Raw genomic sequence first — 11,706 nt, 5'->3', positions numbered from 1 at the left:
TTCAGAAGAAAGAACTGTCTCCTCTGCATTAGGCCCTGCCTCCTCTAATCTTTGTACTCTTTCAAGACGAGTGATTTCATTGCACAGCACTACGTCTGTGCACCAAGGGCCATCACTAGTGCTCTCCCGGCCAAAGTCACATGTTATTGAGCCAAAAATGCAAGCGATTCCATAGCCAAACACGGCATTAACAGTTTCAGAGGGCCACATCTGCTATTATGCCACACGGGCACATTGGTTTAAACTTATAAACAACTGGGCACATTTTCACAACTCACATGGTCTGCGTTCAAACAAATTAGATTGCGCTCTCCACTGCACATATACTACAATTTATGAAATTGTGCAGCATTCACAGAATGGTTCTATGACTACCATCACTAGAAATTCAAAAACAGTGATGCAGTTGTCCACGTTACAGAAACGCTTCTCTTTTGGCTGTTCAAAACCCCCCTTAAATGTCCACAGCTTACAGACAAATCAAGTCTTCCATAAAAACTGTGTTAGTTTCCAATGCAAAATTAACAAAACTTATTAAAAACGGTAGACAGCTAAAGCGCTTCTTCTCAGTGTCCTGAAGAAGACCAATACTACAACGTCATCTTGAGGCTGATAAGGTACTCTCCTTTTATCTTCCAAAATGGGAACTACTCTTTACAGGATGGTATCAAAATATACACACATTTTAAAGTTAAAATTAATACTTTAAATTAGTAGAAATTTTATTAAAGTCTTGTTCAAATTACAAGTGCTAGCCAGATACAGATGACAGTATAAGATGTAAAAGTACAAAGAAAATGCTTTTTTATTTTTTAAGTATTTGACGAGAATATTCATATACCTTAGTAATCTGGGCCGCAGAAATAGATGCAGAAGAGTCACCAATCTGTTCACGAGAAAAGAAACACATATTCAAGTTCTACAATCAAAACACGGCAATAGCTAACCTCTACTGTAGTCCCAAAGCCTGCACTATAGCCTCTGACTGTCACTGAAAGCGGCATTTGTATTTGTTCAAAGCAAAGCCCAGACCTACGACAGCTTAAGAGCGTGGTTAATGCGGTTAATGAGAAGAAACTACAATTACCAAACCCGTTTGAGATCAACTTACTGCTCCAGAATATCTCAGAGAGGGACCCTTCTCAAATGCTCACGACTGCTTAAAAGTCAAAGGGGTAAGGGAGCTGTCAGTTTTCAGCTAATTTAAGTTTATTGAAGAAGGAAGCATCACTACAGGAAACTTCAGTGTAGTTTGAAAATTAATCAGTTCGTGTCTCATCATTTAGAAATGCACACGGTTACACTTTGATGAAGACAGCAGGTGCCTGTCAAAATAAAGCACCGGCATATCAGCCCCGAAACGTGAACTCTGCCTCTCCTGTCACTACGTTTAAAAATGCCAAACTCACCAGACCCCACGAAACCCAAATAAAAACACCAGTCCAAAACATCAGCCATAAAAGTAACACACCACCTAGTCTAGAAAAAAATTTACTGCTCCACTTATTGAAATAAAGGTGTTTACCAGGACGGAGCAGTCTACAGAAACAGAAAACTGATTTCTTGTATTTTATTAGACCACAAGCCATACTACCCAAATCAGATTGGGAAGTGTGAGAAATTAGTCTAGTCCGCCAATGAGTCTCTTTTTGTAAAATATAGAAGCTTACAATGTGTAAGCCAAGCTGTGCTAGCTTTGTGGAGCTCCCCCCAGCCCCCACCACTGCGCAGACATGAAATAAACACCTGTCTCCACTCCGTGTGTGGCTCAGCTCTTCGCACACCCAGATTTGGGCCAACACCTTCACGCTCCATCTGCCACTCTTTTTCCCATGCGCAAAACAGGCCCGTGCTCTCTCACGGCAGGCACAATCACCACCGTTTTGCAGTTTTGCAGAGAGTGGGAAGGTGCTCTGTTGGAGTCTAGCATTAAACAGTCCTGTACTGACCAGGAATTGAAACATAACGCTTCATAAACTATTAAGTAGTTCCTGCATTTTTTTAGGAAGCAGTTATTATATGGCCTGCAGGCAACAGTCTGATTTCTTAAAGGTGGCGATAGCACTCCTTTCTACTAAACAGTTATCAAACGCAGGCGATAGATAATTCGTGTACTAGTTAATACATTTGCCCAACAGCCATCTTCCTCTTCCAATGATCCTACATTCTCGTGACTTTTTTTTCCCTCTAAATTTCTACTGAAGTATTTCCTGCCAGTCCCTCAAATCAATCACGCAGAAGAAACTTGTACACAGCCCTAAGGTAATACTGCAGAAGAACTGGGGGGACAAAATCCAAACCCAACCCAACCCTCAAAAACCAAGAACTGACAGTAAATTTATTAACTCCCATTTCAAACACAAGACTAGACAGAAACTAACATGAAGCACGTGGGAAAGGGCACCAAAAATAGGAGGAAAAGGCTAGTCTCACTGCTGGAACGTTACGTGTAAATTACAGCCATTTCCTAAAATCCAATTTCTTGGCTGAACTAAACATTCAGCCAGGAAGGATCACAGTTGTGCCTGACGGTGCTATAACAATGGGCCTGGCGCTGCGTTTCTGCAGCCTTTAAGGACAAGCCCTTACTAGAAATCCTCGCAGTTACCGAAACAGTAATACTAAACCAAAACGGAGGCACTTTCTTGCTTTGGCTGTAGTAACAGTAGGACAGCAGCGCAAATTTGGACGTATAGAATGACAGCTAATAGAAGAGCAAGACAAGGAAGAAATACTCAAAGTAAAACCTTTTGTGCGTCCTGTTCAAAAAAATCATGACTAATTTTAATTTTGCTGCTTTACTGTTCAACAGTAATTGGCAAGCTTTTTAGTGATTTATTCTTCCCACACTAAGATCCAGGTTCATCTTTGAAATACATGCAGAAATACAGGTATTTAAAAAACCAAACCAAAACAAAAAGCCCACGCTTTGAACCAAGAGTGAGTTAGCTTTAAGAATAAAGTTAATTGTGTCTCCAACACCAGAAGCACCCGAGGCTGCAGTGCTTTTACAGGGAGAGAGAGAGAGGATTTGTAAAGAGCGATGCAAGGCTTCCACCCTCCCCACGGCTACCCACAACCCAAATCAGGTCCAGGCAGAGCAAACTAGAAGGGAACGTTTCTGCTTCGTCTTTCATTTACTTTAAGTAGTTCCAGCTAACACTGAGGCTTCCCTCCCACTCCAGGAGTTTTCCTTTTCTTGGAGACATCTGTGCTAGCGGATGGCGAGATGCTACTTAGAAACGTGACACAGACACGCCAGGGAAGACGAGAGGCTAAAAGAACGTTAACCTGCTTTTGGAACATGTGATCTGTGTTTATGCACATGCTAGTAAACAACAAGAAAAATAACCCTTTTCAAGAAATAAAAACTCGTCTGAATTAGATGAAATACTATAAACATGGTTTACATAAATGCATAAAATTAACTACTTGGGTCACTGGGCCAGTAAACTAACTCAAACTCACAATGCGAGGCATTCATGCATTCATGGCCAAAAAGGAATTCGAACCACTCGGTGACAGAATTACAGGTGTCAGATTAAGACGTAGTGGTTTTAGACCTACATACAAAAAATTTACAATTTTAAGTTGATTGGATACTATTCCATGAGGATCAGAGGCTGCATTCTTCACAGAACACAGAGCCAGAGTTCATCTGTTTCTAGATTTAGCTGATCCTAACAGCTTATCAAGGCATCAGATCCAGTGGTCCAGGGTCAGTGGAATGCCTCACACCGTAGCAGTGAAGTACTTAAAATAAAGATGAAAAATAAAAACCACCAAATAGTGATTTTTATACTGTAAGGACTATTTTGAAATGTGTAGTTACGCACAGCAGTCAACCCAAGTGGCAAATCAAGATCTAGACCATCACCAGTCAAGTATTTCCTTGTGTTAATTATATTTTAGCAGTCGAATGACAGTGTTTTCAAACCCGAAGAAAAATGCTGCTCTTTTTCCAAATGTAAAAAAAGAAAAAAGGGTGAGACTGTGATTTTACATACCGCTTTTGATGTTTCACTCACTGGCTCAGTTTGACTTCTAGAAGAAGAAAGAAAGGTGATCAGAATTTAAAATAAAGCACTTGTACCCAGCAAAAAGCAGCAAAAACAGATTATAAGAACGGATTGTCAAAACATTATGTTCGGATAGTCTACTGAATGTGGAAATTTATTCGTATACATAAACTGTTCTCTCTTGTACACTCAGTGCAAAGAAAAAAAAACCCAAATCACATTTCACCTTTGTCACAAATTACTCCAAGACTTACAGATACAGAAGACAACAGCACAAGAGGAAGTCCTCAGGTATTTTGTCTCTGCTACCTAAGTATCAAAACCATCATGTCTGTACTATATTTTGTGTTCTTAAATAATCAACCATCAAAACAGGAAGGTAACGTTAGCCAGTCTGTATATCCCTAGTATCACAAATAGGGCCATACACAGTACTTTAGTTTCTAAGCAAGAACAGTGATGGTCTAGACACTTCAAAGCACACCTTTACTTAAGCGAACCAAAAATCAGTCATCCGACAAAGACATAACAAAAACGTCAGCAGCAGAGTCTTTAGAAGAGCGTTTCTTTGTGGAAGCCCAAGCACTGTGCTCAGACGGCTACCATATTTAGCCACTAAACGTGTTACATATGCTATGTTGATTCAAAATAGTAGTAGAAATGTCACCTGATAGCAGTTTCTAGAATTTTGTTCAACTGAGGAGTCCCGTGACAAAAGAAAATAGCGGCCTTGATGGCCAGAATTTGTTTTAAGATGATCTTGAAAATGCTACAATATTTTAGGAACTATTTATTACATTTGAAAACTTGCTGAGATTCCACATACTCATTGATCCGTATTGCAGAGGCAATTCAAAGGCTGCTGTGGAATTCACGTACAAAGAGAAAGGCTCGTGCTTCCTGCCACTGCTAGACCACCACCAGGCTCACAATTACAGCCACACAGCTCCCGAAGGGGAGCAAGTACAAGGAAACACTGTCAATGACCACCCAATGGTTTCTTCATCCATTTACCTCGAAGAACATACTACGAGGTGAGTAACACATTTTTGAAGGCCTCTCCACCAGTACAGCATGCGTTCATTATTCCCAAACTTTAGCCGCTCTGCCAGTGGCTTCTGCAATGTTTCCAGCTGGAGGAGCAGAAAGCTCATCTGCCTGGTGAATTGTCAGTGCTAGAACAGCAGTGCCGTTCTTCCCTTATCCCCACATACAGGTATTTACCTGATCTTTGAAGCTAGCAGCATCTATCCTCTCATTGTGGGGCAGCATTACAATACCAGGAGAGGGTGCCGGAGGAAACGGAGGATGCACGGACAACGCAGCACTAAGCATACATATTTTAATTAACCCCCAGTGTTTAGAAGCACAACTCTGTGGCCTCCAGAATTACTAGGGAGTACCTGAAAGCACTGCAACAACTACGGCAGTAACATGCCCAAAGCTGACATGCAGAGCCACATAAATTCAGGGGGTTTTGCTTGCAGACACTTCATGAGTACCAGGATGCTGCTGTACTGTTGGTGCGAGACACAACAGTATCATCGTACTCGCACAAAAGGCTTTAGGGTACTGTTCTTTTTCTCTTGCCTTAAACGGACATTGTCTTTAGGAAACTACTAGGAATCCTTTATGAATGAAACTTCTTGTTTGCATTGTTTGCCAGCTGGCAACCCTGGGTCTTTCCTCTATAGCTAGTACGCAAAAAACCCAGATTTGGGCCGTAAGAATACCCTCCAGCCCAAGTGCAAGAAATAGTCAAACACTGAGACTCAGGCTCTTCTGAGATGGGAACAAATCCTAAGATTACACTACAATGTGTAAAAGCAAACACATAAAATAAGGAATTTCTCCATATGGAGATCCATGTAGAGACCATGGGTCTCAGAACAATCAGCCCCAAGAACAAACCCAACAGAGTCACCTTAAAAGTTGTAATTGATGGAGTTTGAACCCCATGTCCCAACAGGACTAAAAATGTCAGCCTGCTTTGGGGCAGATACATTAAAATCTAGCCCAGGACAACAAAAATTAATGGCAGCTTTAACAAGAGAGATACAAGCTGAAAGCCCTGTAAGCTAATATAAATTTAAAAAGTTAACACACCAAAACCCCTAACAAAGAATACAATGGTTCGTGGATACTTACCTAACAGATGTTTTGCTGGTAGCTTTAACTCCTCCAACAGGGATTCTTCTGACAATCACCGATGAGTTCTTAGGAATCAGGGCATTGTCATCGGTGTATTCTGAAAACAAGAGAAACACGGAAAAAAACCCTAGTCCGTTCATAAGGATTAAGGATTAACTATTAATACGTAATTACACAGCACTTCAGAGAATCCCGACAGATAGAAAATCTGTCTAGCTTGCCCTGCAACAAAACAGGCACCGAGCTAAAGCATGAAAACGCCATTGCTTCCAGAGCTGTTAACTCAAACAATTCACCTAATGCCACCAGTGCTCAAGACTGAGGGAACGCAGAAAAGACCCTGCCATCTCTGCCTATTTCTTGGAGCTTCTTCCACCAACAACCACACTTCTCGGCCTCTCAGCGCTTTACATTTGAATGGAGCCAAAACTGGCAGTGCTAGAATTTGCATCACAGAACTTTTCGCCTTTTTTGAGCTTGCTTTCACAAGTAGGCACAATTGGCTCAAACTAAAGTGGTATCTCCCCTCTGAAGCTAATCATCTCCTTTGAATTAAACGTGAAGGGACGTTAATTCTTTCAATTCCCTTCTTGCAGAGCAGAGAGACTCAAACAAAACTACATACGAAGACAGCCTCTAAAAGCCTTTAGAAAACAGTGTGTGCCTGAAGCTACCCATGCTTTGCCTTGGCTTACACCATGTCAGTCTTTTGAAACGGAGGAAAGCCTTCTGACCTTTTACATACGACCCAAAAAAACCTGCCCTTACTACCTGAGACACTTGGACTGAGCAAGCTTAAAATGCAAAGACTTTCCCATGAGAATGGTTGTCTATTGTACTTACACCAGCTGGATATGAGTAACTGTTTTAAAGTGCTACCAGCAGCCATTCCCTGTAATCTGCCTACGGTTTCAAATGCTAAAAGCCCTTACCTTTGCAGAACGATGGTCTGAAAACCAAAGATACTGGATATCAAGCCAAGCTCTGTCAGGGAGATTTTGCTCAGGGATCAGACACAAAATAGGAATAGTTCACAATTTAGGCATCATTTTTCAGTATATTCTTCCTATGGGCATGACTTCCTTTGGAGTTAGCAGGAGTTTGTTTTGAAGACATCGCATCACAGCATTACTAAAACCGTCAAGCGCATGCTGTAACACTGAACTCGAGCAAGTTCCGAGCTGCAGAGACAGTCTTAGAAGAGCACTCTTCTTCCTTAAAACTATTCACCTAAGAGTAGTTCAGAGTCCCATTTTTGGTTTTGTACTTTTTTGTCTTTTGCCTGATAAGCAGAATAGCACATTCTCCAAGGGGCTTGAGACAGAATGGTACAGGCAGGAAAGAGTACTCAAGAAACCCTAGTTCTGGAGTTTACCATTCTACCACAATATTGTGAGAACATCTATGATAAGAAATTCAGACCAAATTAAAAGGAGGCAAGTCTAAATGCACTATTCTTGAGTATGGGCTTTTTGAAGGGAATTCTGCCCTTACAGAACACGCCTCTAGAGTAAGCGTGGAAGAGGACATCCCCCCACCCCCTTTGTAAAATAGGTCCCAACCATCCCTTTGCCTTCCTGGCATCTCTAAAAGCATCATCTCGTATTTTTCCACTGATCTTTAAAATCCTGTTTACTTTTACCTCATTATTAGCTTTGCTTCTAGTACTAGATTTCCATTGTGAAAAGTAACAGTCACTGAACTGTAAAAGCTTGGAGTACTCAGAAAAATCTGAACAAGTAGGCCATCTTCACTCAAGCTTCACTTTGTTCTTTCCAAGATCATTTCAACATTTTGTCAGGACTGCTGCACAGACAAAGGTATAAAATGCAATACTGTATGTCTGCATATAGGAACTCCAAACATCCCACTGAGGCAGAAAATCCTGGTCTGTTTTTTTTTTTCCCTTTTTCTTCTGAAGGTGAGTTTAAGCATCTACATCTGACGAAGAACAACTGCAAGTCACGGTTATGCATATAAACCCAAAAGTTGGCATTCATACATATTACACCAAAACGTATTCCCTAGCTGTGCTCTGAAAACCACTGGGGTATTTTTGTGTTTTCGCATGGAAAACACCCTTACCTTCACTAAGTATCTGTGCAAAACCAGTATCTTATGAAACACAACAAATTTATTGATGAACTGGGTGCAGAGAGCACAGCCCCGCAGCTCGGGGACATTGCTCCTCTTCAGGAACAGAGGGGAAAGCTCTGGGACACAAAGGATGCCAGGACACGCTCCAGAAAGAGAAGATCAGCGCCAGTCCCCCCACCTGAGTGCAAAGAAATAGTTGCACCCCAACAAAATAGTTAAGAAAAGAACCCCAAGCCAAACCCACAGCACAGCATCCCCCTCTACAACGGTTTCAGCGGTAGTTACAACCGCTGCACAGCTGCAGGCTGATGGCCCTGCTGGCCCTGTCACAGGACTCTCACTGACAGCAGTTACCAAGGCCCTTTGGGAAGACTGCACTGTGCGTCACCTTCATGGAAGAGGACCTGCTGCTTCCCTGTGGCTGCCTTTAGCAGCAGAGCCCTCTGGTTCTCCAGCCCACACTTTCCCACCTTGGATGCAGGAGGCACTGGCTTTCAGCCGCTCCTTTAACAGCTGCCTTTGCTGTGCTCCTCTGCTGTCTCCCTTCCCACCGCATCAGTCAGGGTGGGCTTCTTGTCATTCCAGGCCGAGCTCCCAGCACATGCTAAAGAAACAACAATTAGCAAATAGGAACTCTACCCATAGCGCATACCTGGACAGCCTATCAAGGTGTAATAGCTCATCCTACCCTTCCCAAGGTAGAGAACAGCCTATACTTTGATCCCGTATCTACCTACTGTACCATCTGTCCTAAAGCTCAAATTGTAATTACCTTTGCAAGAGGATGGCCGTTGAGGAGAAGTGGGCAGTAAACCATCAACGGTTGGAAAAAAGTAGCCAAGCAAGTGGCAAAGGAAGGAGCCGAGTTATCCCGAAGGCCAGCTCAGCCCAACAAAGCTCAGGGAGCTTTGGTCCTCTCTGTCTCCTTTGTAAAGCTAGAAATGGCGCTTTCACCATCAAGCTCCTGTGGGATAGAAGGCAAACTTTTCAGGCAGCAGCTGTGTCCTGCCGCGTAGGCTCTGAACTAGCCCTGCTGAAAAAGCTGACCAGCGCACTGGGCTACAAAGAAAAAGCTCCTCTGTAAAGACGGCTTCCGAGACACGCGCAAGAGAACTTGACCAGCAGTGAGCTCACCTATGCAAGTGGGTCTATTGTTACAAGAAACCAGACGGAAACAAGGTGAAAGCCGCCAAGGTGCAACGAAAGAGGGCAAACTCAGCTACTAAATATGAATGAAGCGTGCTTGCAAAGCGGGTCACGTCAACAACTCCTCCAAAGTGAATGGTAACAGGCGACCTCATGGCCAAAGCCAATAGGTTTCCTAGACTGTAACAATGCATATGTGAATCGCCTTAGGATGGCACGTAAGGGAGCAAGAATTGTAACACGGGGTCCTTCTCGGGCTCCCAGCCGAGAGGCGCCATTACCGCCAGCAATAAAAAGGGGGTTTAGCTAATGTGTACGTCTGCTCCCTTCTTCCCTGTACCCACGCAGGAACTAGAAGAGAAGTGCAAGCGTTTTACCATTTCTGTAGAAGTTCAGGTCAACATTTAAACAGCCAAAGCTCTGAAGAGTTACGCTGAGCCTTACGTAGGCACTTACTTTGTCTCCCTTTGAGAGATAACTAAGCACATTCCCTCCTAGCCACAGTCCAGCATCCAGAAGCATCCAGAACACGCAGACAAACCTCCACCATTTTTTCAGCAATGTTTCAAGTCATGCGATACTTAGCCCAGGACTTCACCAAATGTCACTAAACTCGGAGACTTTGACCCAGCCAGCCATGGCCACGGGCCTTCAGCTCACCATTTCTGTGTCAGAGCCATCAGACAGATGACCCCGTCCTCCTTGAGACACCCCTTGGGGCAGCCGTACCCAGCGCCGGGTGGCTGGATATGGCCTTTGCTCCATGGGGAGGCGCTTCCTGGGAGCAGGATCTCTCACTGGGGCACTGGGAAGCCCTCCTGAGGCCTGCATGCCTGAGGGACGGCTCTGCACTGCTCCATCGCTCACCAAAACCAGGGGCGGAGGAAGGCTGCCCTGGTGGCCTCCAAAAGAATCAGCTCCCCTGGGCTCCTCTGCGGCCACTGGGCACCTTTGCTGTCAGGAGGCTCTCAGCGCTGCTCTGCCATCGGCCGTCGCCTCCCTGCAGGATGCTCTCCAGCACATGGTACATCTCTGCTTGGTCTCCCTGGGGGGCAAAGATCGAAAGGGAGAGATGGGGTTTGCCTGGCCCCCATTCCCAGGGTGCCACAAGAGAGAGCTGCCACCGCCAAACCGCTGTGTGATGCAGATGCCACACACGAGCTGCAGACATGGGTCAGGACAGCTTTGGGGAGCAGGAGAGCCATTCTGCGGTGCCCTCAGAGCTGGCAGAAAGCAGAGCTGCAGACAACGGGGGGGAAGCCCAGGGCAGCCAACGGCAGGGTGCGGCACCTGCAGAAATGCCCGGCTCCTGCAGCCTCGGCCCCGGGGCTGCAGCTCGGGGCTGGCACCGGCTGGGGCTTTGCTGGGAAAAACCAGGCGAGAGTCACCCTGACGTCCCACACACGTACCTCGTGCCGGGACCTGCCAACCCGTCCCTCTGCCCAGCACCGCCACGGGATGCAGAAAGCAGCGCTGCTGGCCCTGGTGTGGTCCTGAGCCATGTCTCAGCAGACGAGTCCTTAACCAGCATCTCTTGCCCTCCATCTCTTGCCCACTCCTCACCAGCACTTCTCCTCCCTCCCCTCCCTGACCAGCTCCCCTCTGCTCTCCCCGGCCCACTGACCCTTCCCGCCCCTCTCCCCACCTTCTCTCCCTCCCTGACCTCCTCCTCCCGGCCCCAGCCGTGCTCCAGGGCCTGGCCCTGGGCCAGGGCAGCCCCGGGGAGGCGGCCATGGTTCCCGCGGGGTCAGAGGGCAGGAGGGGGCGCCCCGGGGCACCCTGGGAGTTGTGGACTCGGCACAGGGCTCCCGGCGGCCATCTTGTGTCGGCTGAGGGGAGGCTGGCACAGGCCGACAGGACAGATCTGCAGAGCCGGGAGCTGCGGTGAGTCCTGGGCCCTTGGGCTCCTGTCAGCCCTCTTCTGCCTCCCTGTTCCTCCCTGCCCTTCCCCTTTCCCTCTGGGTCCTGTTTTTCACCTCCCTGTACCTCCCTTCCTCTCTCTTGCTGTGCTCTGCTCCCTGTCCGCCCTTTCTCTTTTCTCCAAGCCCCTCTCTCTCTCTGTCATCCTTCCTCTCCCTCTACTTTCCCCGTCGCCCTTCTTTCCTGCTCCCTGGGCCTCTTGGTTTCTCTCTCTCTCTTCTGCACAGAGGCCCCAGGCTGAGTGTGCAGCTCGCACTGTGCAGTGAGGTCAAACCCATGTGGCTACTGGACAGACCTCTCTCTCCCTGCCGAGCACAGAGTAACTAGGATTGGGGTTTTTTTATCCGCCTCAATTAAGCGACTCCAGTTAGAT

The sequence above is a fragment of the Rissa tridactyla genome, unplaced genomic scaffold (genome assembly GCF_028500815.1).
Source record: "Rissa tridactyla isolate bRisTri1 unplaced genomic scaffold, bRisTri1.patW.cur.20221130 scaffold_81, whole genome shotgun sequence".
NCBI lineage: Eukaryota > Metazoa > Chordata > Aves > Charadriiformes > Laridae > Rissa > Rissa tridactyla.
The sequence above is the reverse complement of the archived record's forward strand: the minus strand, read 5'-3'. Positions refer to the sequence as shown.